The 17039-nt window shown below is 41.4% G+C and overlaps 1 pseudogene across 1 annotated transcript in view; it reads left to right on the top strand.

The window, feature by feature from the left end:
• LOC309664674 (dihydropyrimidinase-like) overlaps positions 1–17039 on the top strand; it is a 77921-nt pseudogene that overhangs the window by 38214 nt on the left and 22668 nt on the right. The window lies entirely within an intron of this gene.

The raw sequence follows: 17039 nt of genomic DNA, 5'->3' as shown, positions 1-17039 counted from the left end.
TGGAGAAAATCCCACATACTTTAACATTGCGTGTGTGTGTGCATGCACGCGTACGTGTGCAAACAGGGATACGATAAGACCTTCTACCTTTACTGAATAGGCATTTATTCAAAGTCTATTAAGGTTTATGTTGTAGTAAACGGACATCTATGTAGGCATACCTTATTGCACTTCACAGATACCATGTTTTTAACTAAGTGAGAGTTTGTGGCAAACCTGCATGGAGCAAGTCTATCAGCACCAGTTTTCCAATAGCATTTGCTCAGTTTGTGTCTCTGCATCGTATTTTGGTAATTCTTGCAATACTTCAAGCTTTTTCATTATTATTACATTGGTTGTGGTGATCAGTGATCTTTGATGTTACTATTGTAATTGTTTGGGGACGAACTGAGCCCCTGTAAGACAGTGAACTTGTGTGTGCTCTCACTACTCCACCAAACGGCTGTTCCCCCGTCTCTCTCCCTCTTCTTGGGCCTGCCTGTTCCCTGAAACACAACAATATTGAAATTCGGCCAGTTAATAACCCTACAGTGGCCTCTAAGTGTTCAAGTGAAAGGAACAGTTTCACGTCTCTCACTTTAAATCAAAAGCTAGAAATGATTAAGGCAAGTTGAAAGCTGAGATAGGCTGAAAGCTAGGCCTCTTGCACCCAACAGTTAGCCAAGTTGTGAATGCAAAAGAAAAGTTATTGAAAGAAATTAAAGGTGCTACTCCAGTGAACACACGAATGATGAGAAAGTGAAACAGCCTTATTGCTGATACGGAGAAAGTTTTAGTGGTCTGGATAGAGGATCCAACCAGCCACAGCATTCCCTTAAACCAAAGCCTAATCCAGAGCTTTAACTCTCTTCCATTCTATGAAGGCTGAGAGAGGTGAGGAAACTGCAGAAGAAGAGTTTGAAGTTAGCAGAGGTTGGCTCATGAGGTTTCAGGAAAGAAGTCATCTCCGTAACGTAAAAGCACAAGGTAACGCAGCAAGTGACCCAGAAGATCTAGCTAAGATCATTAATGAAGGTGGCTACACTGCACAACAGATTTTCAATGTAGATGAAACAGCCTTATATCGGTAGAAGATGCCACCTAGGACTTCCACAGCTAGAGAGGAAAAGTCAGTGCCTGGCTTCAAAGCTTCAAAGGACAGGCTGACTCTTTTGTTAGGGGCTAATGCAGCTGGTAACTTTAAGTTGAAGTCAGTACTCATTTACCATTCTGAAAATCCTAGAGCCCTTAAGAATTATGCTAAATCTACTCTGCCTGTGCTATCTAAATGGAACAACAAAGCCTGGATGACAGCACCTCTGTGGATATTGCTGAATATTTTAAGCCCCGCTGATGAGAGCAACTTCTCAGAAAAAAAGATTCCTTTTGAAATATGACTGCTCAGTGACTATGCACTTGGTGACCCAAGAGCTCTGATGGAGATGCACAACAAGATTCATGTTGTTTTCATGCCTGCTGACCCAACACCCATTCTGCAGCTCATGAATCAGGAGTAATTGCAACTTTTAAGTCTCATTATTTAAGAAATACATTTCATAAGGCCATAGCTACCATAGATAGTGATTCCTCTGATGGATCTGGGCAAAGTCAGTTGAAAACCTTCTGGAAAGGATTCACCATTCTAGATGCCATTAAGAACATTCGTGATTCATGGGAAGAGGTCAAAATATCAACATTCACAGGAGTTTGGAAGAAGTTGATTCCAACCCTCATGGATGACTTTGAGGAGTTCAAGACTTCAGTGGAGGAAGTAACTGCAGATGTGGTGGAAATAGCAAGAGAACTAGAAATAGAAGTGGGGCCTGAGGTTGTGAATGAATTGTTGCAATCTCATAATAAAACTTTCATGGATGAGAAGTTGCTTCTCATGTGTGAGCAAAGAAAGTAGTTTCTTGAGATGAAATCTACTCCTGATGAAGATGCTGTGAAGGTGTTGAAATGACAACAAAGGATTTAGAATATTCTGTAAACTTAGTTGATAAAGCAGAGGCAGGGTTTGAGAGGATTACCTCCAATTTTGAAAGAAGTTCTGCTGTAGGTAAAATGCTATCAAACAGTACTGCATGCTACAGATAATTTTTTCGTCAAAGGAAGAGTCAATCGATGTGGCAAACTTTATTGTTGTCTTATTTTAAGAAATTGCCACTGCCACCTCAATCTTCAGCAGTCACCACTCTGGTCAGTCAGCAGCCATTAACATTCAGGCAAGACCCTCCACCAGCAAAAACATTAGGACTTTGCCGAAGGCTCAGATGATGGTTAGCACTTTTTAGCAATAAAATAATTTTTCATTAAAGTATGTATATTGTTTCTTTAGACATAATGCTACTGCACACTTAATAGACACAGTATAGTATAAACATAAGTTTTATATGCCCTGGGAAACCAAAAACTTCATGTGACTTGCTCTATGATGATATTCAGTTTATTACAGTGCTCTGGAACCAAACCTGCACTATCTGCAAGGTATGCCTGTATTCTTCCAGATTCATTATTCTATGGAGCCTCCTCTTCAACCACCCCTTCTATCCCATTTCTCACATTCTGCAGTTTTCACACTGAAAAAGATGAATAAGCATAGTGTAAAAAATTCTGACGGTGGCTTAGAGAAAATTCTTAAAGGGTTGGAGAAGCAAGATATAAGTCAAAGAAATCCAAAGAGGGCTAGATCATTTCAACACATCCTCCCAAGTAAAGATAATATTTCTGCGTGTTTCAAAAGGACATTAAAACAAGAAAAGAAAATCAAAAAGGTCTCCAGTTTTTTAAAAGTCTCCGAGAGTCAGAGAAATAGAACCCTATGGTTCATCTGCCTCCAGCCAAACTAGATAAATATAAAATAACCTTAGTAATTTTGTGTAACACTTTCTAAGGTGACAAAACATTTTTGCATTTCTCATGAGATTCTAACAAAAACCTTCGGAAGTAGGCATAAAAATGATTAATATCTCATTTTACAGATGAGAGAGTGGACGGACACTCAGAGACCTTAAATGACATGCCTGGGTTCTCCAGCTTGGCACTGATGAGCTGGGAACAGGATCTACACATCAGGCTCTTGGGCTGTGCTGGTTTTCTTTATGCTTAGCGCTTAGTTATACACAATAAGCAGACATCAATAGAGAAGACTCAGCACTAGTAATCACATGCCAGTATGTATCATTTAACTAAAAGACACATATATAAAAATGTAAATATTTAATTTTCTGATATCATTACTGTTACAAAGTGAAGGAAAGATATTATATAAGAAATACTAGAGAACCGATGAGCGAAAGTGATAGAAACTTAAAAGCACAGAGGCTTTTAGCTTGACCTTAAGTTAGTTATTCTTAGGCTAGAAATGAAGGAAATTAAGCAGGTAATATATAGACCTTAAAAAAGAATAAGAACTAAACATCTGGATCATTACGGGCTATTCTGAAACAACTGACTAGGAAAAGGAGGGCAAAGAATGTTATAGAAATCAGTAGCTAACACTGGTGAGAGAGTGGTCTAAATTGATATAGTCTGAAAACATGACTCAAAGAGACATAATCACAGCCTATAAATATCCTCCAAGCAACAATATATGTGGTAAGTAAAGGAAGTGAATTATTCACAACCTGGAGTTCAGGTCATTTTTCTTTGTCCAGTTGTCTAAGGAAGACAATGCTTTACACCTGAGCTGGTGTTGTCCTCAGACTTTACAACAGCAGAGGAGACTTAAGGCTGGTACCGCTGGAGATACCCAGGTGTAGGGTTAAAAAGAAGATCCACAGGGAATGGCCTTCCCATGGCTCTCCACCTTGCTAGGAATTAGACCGGACAGTTTGAGTGTTTTCATTTCTCCCTCACCTTTGAAAAGGAATACATATTTGGACAAGGAGAAAGTGCATTTATCATAGTTCATATCAAAAGAGAGAATTTGACAGAAACTGAATGCTGATCCCTTATCCAGGTCGATCTCTAGCACCAGCCGTCTCTACTCTTGGCCTGCTTGTTAGGAGAAAGTTGCTCATCTGAGCTGGCTGTTCCTGGCCAAAATTTATGCTGATGACCTCAAGGAGGACCTGTCTGGTGCGAGACAATGTTTTAAGCCTTCGCTAACTGTCCGCATGTCGCCCATAGCTTCCCCCTGTCTCCAGCCACTCCCCCACCTCCGTGACGGTTTGCCTCTCCTCGCCTCGCAGACTGCGTTCTCTGGAATGCGACACGCCCACCGACCACACTGCGTCACAGCCTTTATTCACTGTCTTTCTCCCTAGTTAACATTCTTGAAGTCTAATTCCATTTTATAAAATAAACGTGTTGTTTCAGAATAGTTTTAGATGTACAGAAAAGTTGCAAAGTTAGCACAGAGACTCCCAAATGCCCCACAGTGGGTTTCCGTTATGATTATCTTACGTTGCTCCAATACATTTGCTACAATGAATGAACCAGTTTTGATAGGTTAGTATTAACTAGAATTCATACTTTGAGACTTTCTTAGTTTTTGCCTAATATTCTTTTTCCATTCCAGGATCTCATCCAGGACACCACATGACATTTAGTCGTCATGTTTCCTTAGGCTCCTTCGGTCTCTGAGAATTTTTCTGACTTTATTTTTTTATTTTTATTGAAGTACAGTTGATGTACAATGTTGTGTTAATTTCTTCTGTACAGCAAAGTGATTCAGTTATACACACATACATATATATACATATATATACATATATATATATATATATGTTCTTTTTTATATTCTTTTCCATTATGGTTTATCACAGGATACTGAATATAGTTCCCTGTGCTGTACAGTAGGACCTTGTTGTTTATCCGTTCTGTATATAACACTTGGCATCTGCTAATCCCAGCCTCCCACTCCATCCCTCCCTCTTGACAACCACAAGTCTGTTCTGTATGTTTCTGACTTTATTTTTGATGACCTTGACAGTTTTGAGGAATTCTGGTCAGGTATTTTGCAGAATGTCTCTCTATTTCTTTTTTTTTTGTTTTGACGTTTCTCTCAATGTTAGCCTGGGGTTATGGGTTTGGGGAGGAAGACCACAGAGGCAAAGTACTATTTTCATCACAACCTTTCAAGGGTACCTACTATCAGCGTGACTTCTCACTGTCGTTGTTGACCTGGATCAGCTGCATCCGTTTTCTCCACTGTACAATTAGTCGTTTCTTCCCCTTTCCATATTGTACCTTTTAGAAGGAAGTCACTATGCACAGCCCACACTTAAGGAGTGGGGTATTATGCTCTAGTTTTATGTTTTAATTGATTCTACATCCCCAGAGTCTGACCCAGTTCAGCACAGAGTAGAAACACAATAAATGTTGAAGGGGTGAGTGAGAAGGATACAGGTTCCACACTGCATGGAAGATTGATGTGATTAAGACGTGGCATAAACTCTATTATATACTTGAAAGTTGCTAAGAGAGTAGATCTTAAACGTTCTAACCACAAAACAGAAATGGTAATTATGTGACATGATGGAGGTGCTTTGTCAGTAATCATTTTGCAATATGTAAGTGTGTATCAAATCAACACATTAGGGACTTCCCTGGTGGCGCAGTGGTTAAGAGTCCACCTGCCAATGCAGGGGATACGGGTTTGAGCCCTGGTCCTGGAAGATCCCACATGCCGCGGAGCAACTAAGCCCGTGCGCCACAACTACTGAGCCTGCGCTCTAGAGCCCGCGAGCCACAACTACTGAAGCCTGCACGCCTAGAGCCCGTGCTCCGCAACAAGAGAAGCCACCGCAATGAGAAGCCCATGCACCGCAACCAAGAGTAGCCCCCGCTCTCTGCAACTAGAGAAAAAGCCCGCACGCAGCAACGAAGACCCAACACAGCCATAAATAAATAAATTAATTAATTTTTTAAAAAATCAACACGTTAAACTCACACAATGCTATATGTCAATTACAGTTCAATAAAGCTGAGGAAAAGTAAAGAAATGACATAAAGGAAAATTGGAAAGATTTTATTCAACGACAGTTATAGTGAGAGGAAAAGTAAGAAGAATAGCATTTTCTCACACTTTTAACGTATTGCAAATTATCAATAATTGTTGAAATGAAGATGAATAAAGGAGAAAAGATTCTCTAAGGAAAGAAGAAAGAACTGCTTCACGGGTCTTCTTTTCCTTGTGTCCCCTTCATTTTTTTTTTTTAATTCTTTTTTTCTCACTTGTCTTTTTTTTAAAATACATATTTAATTTAATTAATTTATTTATTTATGGCTGTGTTGGGTCTTCATTTCTGTGCGAGGGCTTTCTCTAGTTGTGGCAAGCGGGGACCACTCTTCATCGCGGTGCGCGGACCTCTCACTATCGCGACCTCTCTTACTGTGGAGCACAGGCTCCAGACGTGCAGGCTCAGTAATTGTGGCTCATGGGCCCAGTTGCTCCGCGGCATGTGGGATCTTCCCAGACCAGGGCTGGAACCCGTGTCCCCTGCATTGGCAGACAGATTCTCAACCACTGCGCCACCAGGGAAGCCCCTGTCCCCTTCATTTTTGAGGTTGGGGCGCAATTAGCTTTTTAAGCAGCTCTTATAATAAATAAGAGAAGAAAATGAAGTTAACAGAGGGCTATCTTCCTGGTTCTTTCATTCAGTCAGCAAGGAGCACCGCTGAGAGCCAGGCATGAGGATCAAGGTTGTACAAGAGCCAGGCCCTGCCTTTGGGAAGCTGACAGTCTATGGAGAGGAGATAAGAGAGAAAGTCAAAGGGTCTCAGCCTCAGGAGGAATGTGTTAAGGGTATCACGTGGGAGGCAGAAACAAGATGCTACGGAAGCCCAGGGAGGAAAGATCATTCTTGCACTAGTGCAGTCGTTGGCATAGGACCTAGGGTCACATTAGAGAGGAGGGGAAATGAGGCTTCTGACCCTGAGAGTCAAGGCTAAACATGGAGATGTGGTAGACTGAGGCATTGGTAGCAGGGTCTGGGTGGAGGCAGTTAAGGCCGGGGATTACAAGCAGGAAGACCAGGTTCAGGCTGTGGAAGGGAGTGGGAGGATGAGGAGGTCGTGGGCTGCCTATCTCCAGTTTTAATCTTGTTCATTACAGACACAGGCAATTTTAAAAAGAGCTTATCTAGTGAAGAAGCATCATTTAATCCAATGAACAAATCGATATATCTGTAGGTTTTTTTGTTCTTGCAAGATACTCCTTTTGATTTTACCTAATTTTAATATTAGCTAAAGGCTGGTGATGTGAAGGCTTTCTGTCTGACCACAACATTAGAGTTGGAACAGAATTTTCCTTCGAAATTTCCTGAAAGGTTTTTAGCAAAAGCAATTAATTGCCCTGCTGACTAACTAGTTAGTATGTCAAATGACAGCAATGTGCATTTCACCCCAGAGCCTGAAGGGGGCGCCCACAGCCCACATTGAGCCAAGGGCCCCAACCAGGCCATTCGAGCTTCTGGTTATGCAAGAAAAAACCAGCCTTTGGAGGATGGATGCGTTTGCTAATGATGTTTGGCTTCATGGAACATAGATGTTTTCCTTTTTTTTTTTTTAAATTCTCATTACTTATTAATGGCATGTAGAAGTATGCTTGCAACACAATCTGTAACCTTAAAAATGGACTGCATTAAAGTTGCTGAAGGAGATCAAGGGAAAGATAGGCAGTGCAGCCATGTTTCTTTTTCTTTTAAACTTATAAAAAGCCGGGTGATTCCAGGGTGAGGGATCTGACATGTGGTGCTGGATGCTGAGAGAGGATTGGGAGTGGGCGTCCGTAGAGAAGGTTTGGACACCCTGTTGAAAGGTTACCTAAGACGTTACTAGCCTGTAAAAAGTTCCTGCAAAAATCAACTGCAATAGCTCTTCTGTGTCATTGCACAATCAAAACAAACTGCATTTGGTGCATATGGAGCATTCACCTTTTTTGGAAGTAAAAAGAGTCTGCTGTATTCAGTGTGATGGCCCATTGAGCCAGTGCCTATTGCTTGTGACAGAGGTATGTGCCCTAACACATCACTACTTGGGTCAGAGCTTGAAATTTAAGGACACATTGCCTATCTAAATGTTTGGCCCATTTCTGTAGGATATCTTGGAGCTTAGAGTCAGGAGGACAAAATCAGGATTATGATTTTCATGTAGTGTCAAGACAGAATCTTGTGGTATCATGTGGTGGTAAATACAGAGACCAGTCAAATTGGCCAACTTGTTAAAAACCTTATTAGAGAAGATGGCATGTGAGTTACTTGCAAGCCTATAGCAGCAGCAGTAACTCATGTTCTGGCAATTGAAGACTATCCTATGAGCTTCCGTTCTTCTGCATTCATTAAATAGCACTTAGTTACCATGGCAACTGTCCCTTTTCATTATTTGTGAGCGGTAGGGTATCTCACAGAATCTCAAGCACACAGACACACAGCTAACACACTGTGTGCACTGGAACATTTAATGAAGACTTCTAGGCTGGACTGTATTTTGCAAAGCAGGCATACTTTGCTCACAGTTATTTTCGTTTATTATTTTTAACTCAATTATGGCAGGCTTCGACCTTGAATACACCATTCTTGAAGGCATTGTGCTGTCTTTCCTGCTTAATTTCCTTCCCTTTCTCATTGAAGATAGAGATAAATGAATTTAACTATATTCAGAGAAGAGTAATGACTTGCAGCTTAATGAAAGTGCCCCTCTGAGTTCTAGAGAGGGCCTTGTGTGTGAAAAGGAGAAGAATGACTATTTCATCCTTGGCTAGTGGGGAGTGTGGGACGTGGGGAAAAAGAAGAAATAGGGAGTAAGGTGCCCTTTGGTGAATAGTGATGACTGTGGCTGATTATTACAGCTATGTTATCAGTGACTATTTCACGGAAGCTACTAAGCATTTTCCCTTGAAGTTGCACATCGTGTATCATTTAACTAACTTGTACACTATCATCTTCCTTCTCAAAAGAAGCGTTTGCACACACACATGCTAGCACGCACTCACACACAGGCACATAAACACAACTACCGTGTCTCTGCTTGTAAATGTTGGTCAGCCTGAAAACTCTGCTTTTAATGCCTGTTTCTAAGACTGTTTATAACTCACTCCTCTCCCAGTCCCCAAACCCACACCATCACGTCATGTGGGAGGAGGGGAGAGAGACCCAGGCCTTGTACCACGTGTGTGGCTGGAAATGAAGACGATTGATGCCATGCTTTTTCACCGGGTTGTCTTGCAGACGTTCATGGGGGCAGCATGGCGTCAGGTGAAGGTTGACCAAGGCTCTGCTTTTGCACAGCTATCCGAGGACCCGCCACATAGTAGTTACCATAGATTTATAGAGTAATTTTGACAATTTTCTGGCAAATGATAGCAAAGTTTCTTGAGGAATAAATGACTTTTGCTAATCCACACAAAATCCAGCCCACCTTCTCAGCTGCTGGGGGCAGGAGCAGAACCAGAGCATAAAGAGAAAAAGGCTTTGGGGTTCAATTCCTACTCTGTGTGCCACATACTAACTGGATGTGACCTTGGGAATGTTATTTAATTTTTCTGAATTTCAGTCTGTTTATTTGTAAGATAGGGATGTTGATGATGATTGACGTTTATCTGATAGCATTGTTGTGTTTAAGATAGTGTACGTAAAATGCTTGGTATAATAAATGTAATAAAAAAACAAAATATCTGAAATGCGTGGTACATAATTAATGTTCAGTAGTGCCTGGCGTGCAGTAGGTGCTCAGTAGTAGTAGGTGGTCAGTGTCAGTAGATGATCAATTGATCAAATAAGTGGGAGCTATTATTAACTATAATTGTGATTCAAAAGCAGTAATGACTTACTTCAGACCAAACAGGACTAAAATTATATTTCATGTAAAGCTCCATCTCTTGTGTTTCTTACACACCTGCAACTTGCAGCAAGAATGACTAAAATTAAGGAGCTTAGTGGATTCTTTAGGCTAAGATAACCTGATTAAATCAGAACTCATGTGCCCCCAGAGCTGACTCCTTTGAAAAATTATTTGCAGTGAAACAGTTTCAACAAACCACCTAAGATCCATTTTGTGACCTTCAGAAGACATTTGCTTTAAAAAAAAAGTTTTGCACTATGCATGAAAAAAGCTAGCTTGCTGATTACATACGGGTGAAATTTTAACCACTATTTATTCCAGGTTGTTTATTTAAACATGTTCTTATTCAGCTGAACCTTTCAAGTGAACTAGAAATGATTTCCAAGGACTTCACTACTAATAGCTGCAATTTTCTTCAAATGATACAGGAAAAACGGCTTAGGGACAGACCACAGTAACCCATATTCTATCGTTGACAATTTGCCTTTGCCAGAGTAAGCATAGTTTATTTTAAGCATTAGGATTTGGGTAACAAATAAGCACCAAGGGGAGGTGGTTGTATGAAACGCATAGGCTTTTCTAACCTGCTCTATTTTTCTTCCTACCTGACATATGTTATAAATTTTTCTGTCTTTGGCATTTGCCTGTCTTATTTACAGCTGTATCCCTAGGTACCAAAACAGTGCCAGGAATATATAGCAGCTCAATAATTATTTATTGAGTGACTAAACCAGATATTAATTGTCTCGGGCCAGTGAACAAATGTGATTTTAAAATTTTGGTTGGGCTTTGTTTATCTGCTTCGGAAACACGTCCAAGATCGAGGTTTTACATTTTTCCCTCTGAGTTGAAAAAAAAAGAATTCTGGCACTTCTTCCTTCTCCTTCCCCAAAGCAGTACTTGACAAGGATACGTTCCAGAGTCAGTGGCCAGTAACATTGCCAGACCTGGCCTGGCCATGAATGTGGCTTAAGCCAGATTGGATCCTTTTGTGGGTTAAACGACTCTGTGTTTTGGTCCCAGACTCATTTCTAATTCTGGCCAGTTATCTTAAAAACATGGGCCCTTGGTTATGGAGGGGTCAGAAGATGGAATGAAAATGGATGGAGGGAAATTTCGTATCAGTACCTGAAAAGAATCCCGGTGTCCTTATATTCTTAAAGCACAGCAAAGAGCACGACTTCCTACAAAGGCCTTTGGAGAAAGCATCAGTTACTATGTATTGTTCTCTTTAGAGGGCGATCACAATTGGAAGTCTATTTGGAGGCAGTGAGTAATTTAGGGAAGCACAGTCTTTTCTAATGGCCTGAACAAAGCTCAAAAAACAAAACAAAAACAAAAAACCTTAGTGTAAGCTAATTTACTTTTTTTTTTTTTTAAGAACAGGGGTTCTTGGGACTTCCCTGGCAGTCCGGTGGTTAAGACTCCTCACTCCCAGTGCAGGGGGCACGGGTTCAATCCCTCATCGGGGAACTAAGGTCCCGCATGCTGCATGGTGCGGCCAAAAAAAAAGAAAAGGGGGCGGTTCTCAAAGTGTGGTCCCTGGACCAGTAGCATCAGCATCAGCTGGGAATGTATTAGAAATGCTAATTCTCAGGCACCTCCCGGAGCCTGCTGTCTCAGAAACTCAGAGGGTGGAGCCCAGCAACCTGTGTTTTCACAAGCCCCCCAGGGGATTCTGTTCCTCACTCAGGTTTAAGAAGCACTGGTTCTCATAGTGTGAGAGAAGACTTTGGAACTCAAAGTCCAATTAACTCCCCAAACAGAGTTCTCTGTAGCCCTGCTTGATTAGTACTAGTTTTAGGAAACTTAACTACCTAACCAAACTGTTCAGTCCTTCCTGGGATGGTTGTAATTGTTAGGATGTTCTTACTTTGGTTGCATTAAAAATTCCCTCCTTCCAGCTGCTAACATGTTTGGCCTCTGAAGCTATGAGGAATGTACCTACATTCTCAGATAATTGTTCATTCATTCATTCATTCAGTCAAACATTTGAAGAAAGACATTGGCTCCAATAAGTCATCCCATCACCAGATAAGCATCCTCAGATCCCTCAGTGGATCCTTAGGTCCATGATAGCAGAATCCCAATGTCCTGACCACACTACTGCTCACCCTTCTCTTGACACACACTTGTCCACATCCTACAAAGATGCAAGTCCCAGAACTGGATCCGATTCTGCTCGTCATAGCACGAGAGCAAGAACATGTGAGGCTGATTGGTTTTATAACTAAATGCAGAACTTTGCATTTCCTTTATGACATTTTTTTCTGCGATGTACCTTATGAAATTGCCATTTGTAGGTTAAAAATGTGAAATGTGAGCAATTGCGTGGAGTTCTAATATCACATTTATTCAGTCAATAATATAAAAACATATTGGGCCTTCTCTGGTGTTTATGTTAAGATAACAGGATTGTGCTAAATGGTTTTTGTTTGTTTGTTTGTTTGTTTCACACTTTTAAGTCCATTTGAGCAGATAGTAATTTACAGTGTCCATAATTCTTCAAAGATGCAATATTTAATATAAACAGAAGTCACAAAGAATAATGCAGTTAACATTTGTGTATTAACCTTCCCAAGCCCATCTCCTCCCCTCCCCCAATAAATACCTTGAATCCTGGATTTGATGTTTATTACTCCCATGCATTTCTTCCTATTTGTACGATATATATATATAGGTGCATTCCCAAGCACAGTATATACACAATAAATATATTTTGTGTATTTTTGGCTTTATATGGATTGTATTGTACCATATATATTATTGTGCAACTTTCTCAATATTATGTTTATTGGCACCTAACCATGTCGAAATGTGTGTAGGTGTTTCATTCCTTTCTACTGCTGTATCGTATTCTATTTTATGAATATAGCATGATTGATTATATATCTTCCTATGCTGGTGGACATTTAGGTTGTTTCCAGTCTTTCACTGTTTCAGACAGTGTGTACATCCTTGTATACATGTGTGAGAATTTCTATAGGACATCTGTCTAGTCCCTGATTTGTTTGACATCAAATGCTGTCAAATTTTTGCCAGTAGAAAGATATAAAATTGCTCGATTCTTTGTAAGTAAATGCAGAACTATCCATTTGTCTCTATTACCTCTTATCTTGTCCCACATTCATTTATTCAGTTATTAAGAACCATATATTGGACCCCTGCCATGTGTCAAAGACCACAGTAGGCAGCTGAAGACAAAAGTGAGGCATAATCTCACTCCTTACTTGGGTGGCAGGGGCAGGGTTAGTGGAGAGGTGATGGCTTTTGCTTTTTGGCTGCAGTCATTGTTTTGTGAGCTGCGAGCCTGACATTCCAGGGATCGGCTGTCACTAACAGAGTGGGATGGAATGTGGAGATGGGGTGTGGGTGGTAGGAAGTGGGGTTAGACAACGTGGGCTTCCGATCCCTTCCTGTCCCCTGAGGTGACACAGCAAATATCCACCTGTACACCTGGCTTTGTACCTATTTTCTTATTCTAACTGCATCCCCAATCCCTGAAATACAGAATATTAGCATCAACCAAAGACACATGAATACAGACATATAACGGTTTCCTATTCATCAGGGCCTCTGGTTACAGCCTCACATATTTTGCATAAACATACATGTTGGCCCTGATTTCCCCACTTTATCATGTATAAACTGAGATGAAGTTTATATGTACATATATACGCATCTATATATGTGTATATATATGTAGGTTTATGCAGAGTGGTGAGCTGGGGGTGCTGAGCAGAGCATCCCTGAGTCCAAGGTCAGAGCTTCCTCGCTGGGCTGCAGGGCAGCAGACCGCGTGCTCTGTCCTCGGTGACAAGTGCGCACTTGGCATATAGGTCTCTGCAAATCTGCCAGTGCTCCTGGATCTCACTTCCCAGCGCATCCTGCTGGCTGGGGGATTCTTTGGACACCAGAGGACAGTGGACATTTTCCATTTAAAAGACTTCCTGTGCCTGCAGAACACCTACTCGGTGCCCTCCCAGAAGAGCGGGCTGTGCAAAGCAGAGAGAGCTGGGGAAGGAGAGTCGAGGTACATTAAGTTGATTTTGCAGCGGCAGCTGGAGTCACATTAAACCTATTGCCTAATTTCCTTTGTCTAACTTGATTTCTTTTTGGCTGGAAGGGAAATGGATCAGTCTTGCTTTTTATGCCGAGATGATGCTGCCTGAAGGAAATTCTCCATCAGTTTCCTGTGCCTGCCTTCAGTCCTGTAATTGGGACTGGGCAGCGACCTCCCCTGCGGCCTTCTGGAGGGGGTCACGCAGGCTGCCCCTCCACGCAGAGCTTGGCGTCTGTGCCAGGCCTTCCTGCAGGCGTCTCTGGCCACATTCTAACACAGACAGCTTCATTTTATTTATTTTCTTCTTTTCTGTGAAGCCCTTTGCTCCCTACCTTTTCTCTATCTCTTTTCCTATATTTGGAATGCTCTCTGTCTCTCCAAACTTTCTTAAAGGTGGTTTCTTCACATTTCTGATATAATATTTCCTTCCTGTCTCCCCTCCTCCCACCCCACCCCAATGTGATTCTGCCCGTTTTTTTTTTTTTTAATCACCAAGGAGGGACATGTTTATACTTTGCTCTTGGTTCTATTCTCCTACCCAGGCATTTAAGGAAAGCTAAGAGTCTGGAGGCAGAAAAATGAAAAGGCAGTTTAGCCACACACAGAAAATAGGAGCATTTATCTGTGCGGAAGGGTTGCTGAGTTCCTCGCATGGTGGGGATGGGAGGAGAAAGTATTAACCGGTTACCTACAAATGTATTTATTGCGTGCTCACTCTATATAAGAAATAGCGTTGCTAAGTGCTGTGAGGGACATAAATATAAGATTTAGCACCTACCATCAAAGAGGCTGCATTCTGGTTGGACAGACAAGATATAAACATGGGAAAGGATAAGATAACTCTTGGAAGAGGAAAATTAGAAGCGCTCAACACATCAGTTCAAGAAGTGGGGAGGGTCTCATGTGCTTGACTCCTACCAATGAGTGGTCCAAATAATTGTCCTGAGTTGAGGTCATCAAGCCTTCACAGAAGACCGGGTTGGGCTTGGGAAAGGGCTTTGACCTAGCTGAATCCTTAGGGATGGTTCTGGATAAGTAGACGGGGGCAGTAAAGCCCTCCAGATGGAGAAGTCAGGGATAAATGAGGGAAAATGGAAAAGATAATTCAGTGGGCAATCAAGAGACCCAGGAGGCTGGGCAGAGGGGTCAAGGTGGCAGGCAGCTGGAGACAAGATTAGTCCTGGCCAAACTGCCAAGGGCTTTGAATGGTAGTTTGAGTACAGAAGATTTTTCTCTTAGGCAGCACGAGCTATTGAATGTCTTTGTGTGAGGATTTGAATTGATCTAAATCTGTACCTCCCTATTTTTACATGGCATAAGTGGAAAATGGTTATTTGTAGAGTACACGGCACTAAAGAGAAAGGGATTTGGAGACTGGGAGGAGAATATAGCAAAAGCAACTTGTCCTGGTTTGCCTGGAACCTTCCCAGTTTTCCCATAGCACTGAAAGTCTCATGTCCAGACAAATCCTCAATGACTGCTTGTCACCTGGGAGAATACCTTTGGTCAAAGGTGACTAGCCTATGAGCTCTGCCCACACCTGGTCACCCTGGGATCTCAGAGTTTCAATCTTGCATCCGGACTCATCAGTTGGGAAACCTTGATTAAATAGTATTTTAGGGTTATGAGTGGGCAGGATGGGTTGGAGTCTGGAAGCATGGTCAGGAGGCTATTGGTGCAGTCTGGCTTGAGGGGATAAGGCCTCAAACAAGATGATGGCAAGGAAAATGGGGGGAAAAAAATTGATTTAAGACATTTTTCCCCCAGGGAGGAAAAGTTCTCCTAACAACCAGGAGAAAGATTGAAAATTGAATGAGGTAAAGGAGTCAGAAATGACTTCAAAACAACTGCAGCTTTGTTCATTTATGACCCAAGCATTTATTGAGTGCCAACTGGGTGCAAAATATCATACTCAAAATTGAGTGAGAAATGTGTTCCCCTTATATAACTTAGGACCTAATTGGACACATTAAATAAAATTTTTTAAAAAACTCTTCAAATAACTATAATATAAGGTAAAAGGTCAGGGTGTGTGGCACAGCAGTTAAGGGGCATGGGATTCAGAGCAGAAGTGGGTCACTAGATTGAAATCTCAAATACTAGCTGCATGACCTTGGACAAGTTACCTTTTCAATTCTCAGTTTCCTCTCAGACCCACAGTAATGTAGATATGCTAATCATAGTGCCAAGCTCTGGGCCTTGTTGGAAGGAGATAATACCTTCAACATGGTGCATGGCATATGGTAAAACTTTAAGCAACATTAATATCATTATCATTATCACATACAAAGTGGTAAGACACGAGAGATTTACTACCTAGCAGGGAGGTGTCAAAGTAAATGACTTTTTTTTTTTTTAAATAATTAATTAATTTATTTATTTATTATTTTTGGCTGTGTTGGGTCTTCGTTTCTGTGCGAGGGCTTTCTCTAGTTGTGGCAAGCGGGGACCACTCTTCATCGCGGTGCGCAGGCCTCTCACTGTCGCGGCCTCTCTTGTTGCGGAGCACAGGCTCCAGATGCGCAGGCTCAGCAATTGTGGCTCACGGGCCTAGTCGCTCCGCGGCATGTGGGATCTTCCCAGACCAGGGCTCGAACCTGTGTCCCCTGCATTGGCAGGCAGACTCTCAACCACTGCACCACCAGGGAAGCCCTAAATGACTTTTATAAAGTGAGAACCTATAGGAAAAAAAAAAAAAAAAAGCTTAGACGAATCAACAATAGTTCCAGAATTCCAGTTTGTTTTGTCAATCATAGTTTCACTCCTGTTTATGCATATCCACTTCTGCACATTTAGTTTGCGATTGGCGTGTCAGTGGGGTGCAGTTGTACCTGCAATTTAGGTAAAATGCCCCTTAGATGTCACATTGCAAAGGGCCATTAATCAGTGTTGGATGTCTGACCCTGTGGGGCAGTGGTCTCCAGAGAAGTGTCTCTATATAATTTCTTTATTTTAGTTATTACTTGGATTACTTTTTACAGTTTTTAAATTTTTTTTTTTCTTTTGCTATTTTAAATCCAAATTTTTGATTATTTCTATTGGATGAGTTACTAAGAGCAGAATTACTATATCAAAGGGTATATGCATTTAAGGGTTCTCTGCATATGTGGTTACCTCCTCATGGTTCCTCACCAACTCTGGGTACAATCTTTTTTTTTTTTCCCTTTGATTTTTGTTACTTTTGCAGGTAAAAATTTTTACCTTTCAGCTA

The sequence above is a fragment of the Balaenoptera physalus genome, assembly GCF_965194825.1.
Source record: "Balaenoptera physalus genome assembly, chromosome: 7".
In the NCBI taxonomy this organism is placed as follows: Eukaryota; Metazoa; Chordata; class Mammalia; order Artiodactyla; family Balaenopteridae; genus Balaenoptera; species Balaenoptera physalus.
Note: the sequence above shows the minus strand (reverse complement) of the source record. Positions and strands in the feature narration are given on the sequence as shown.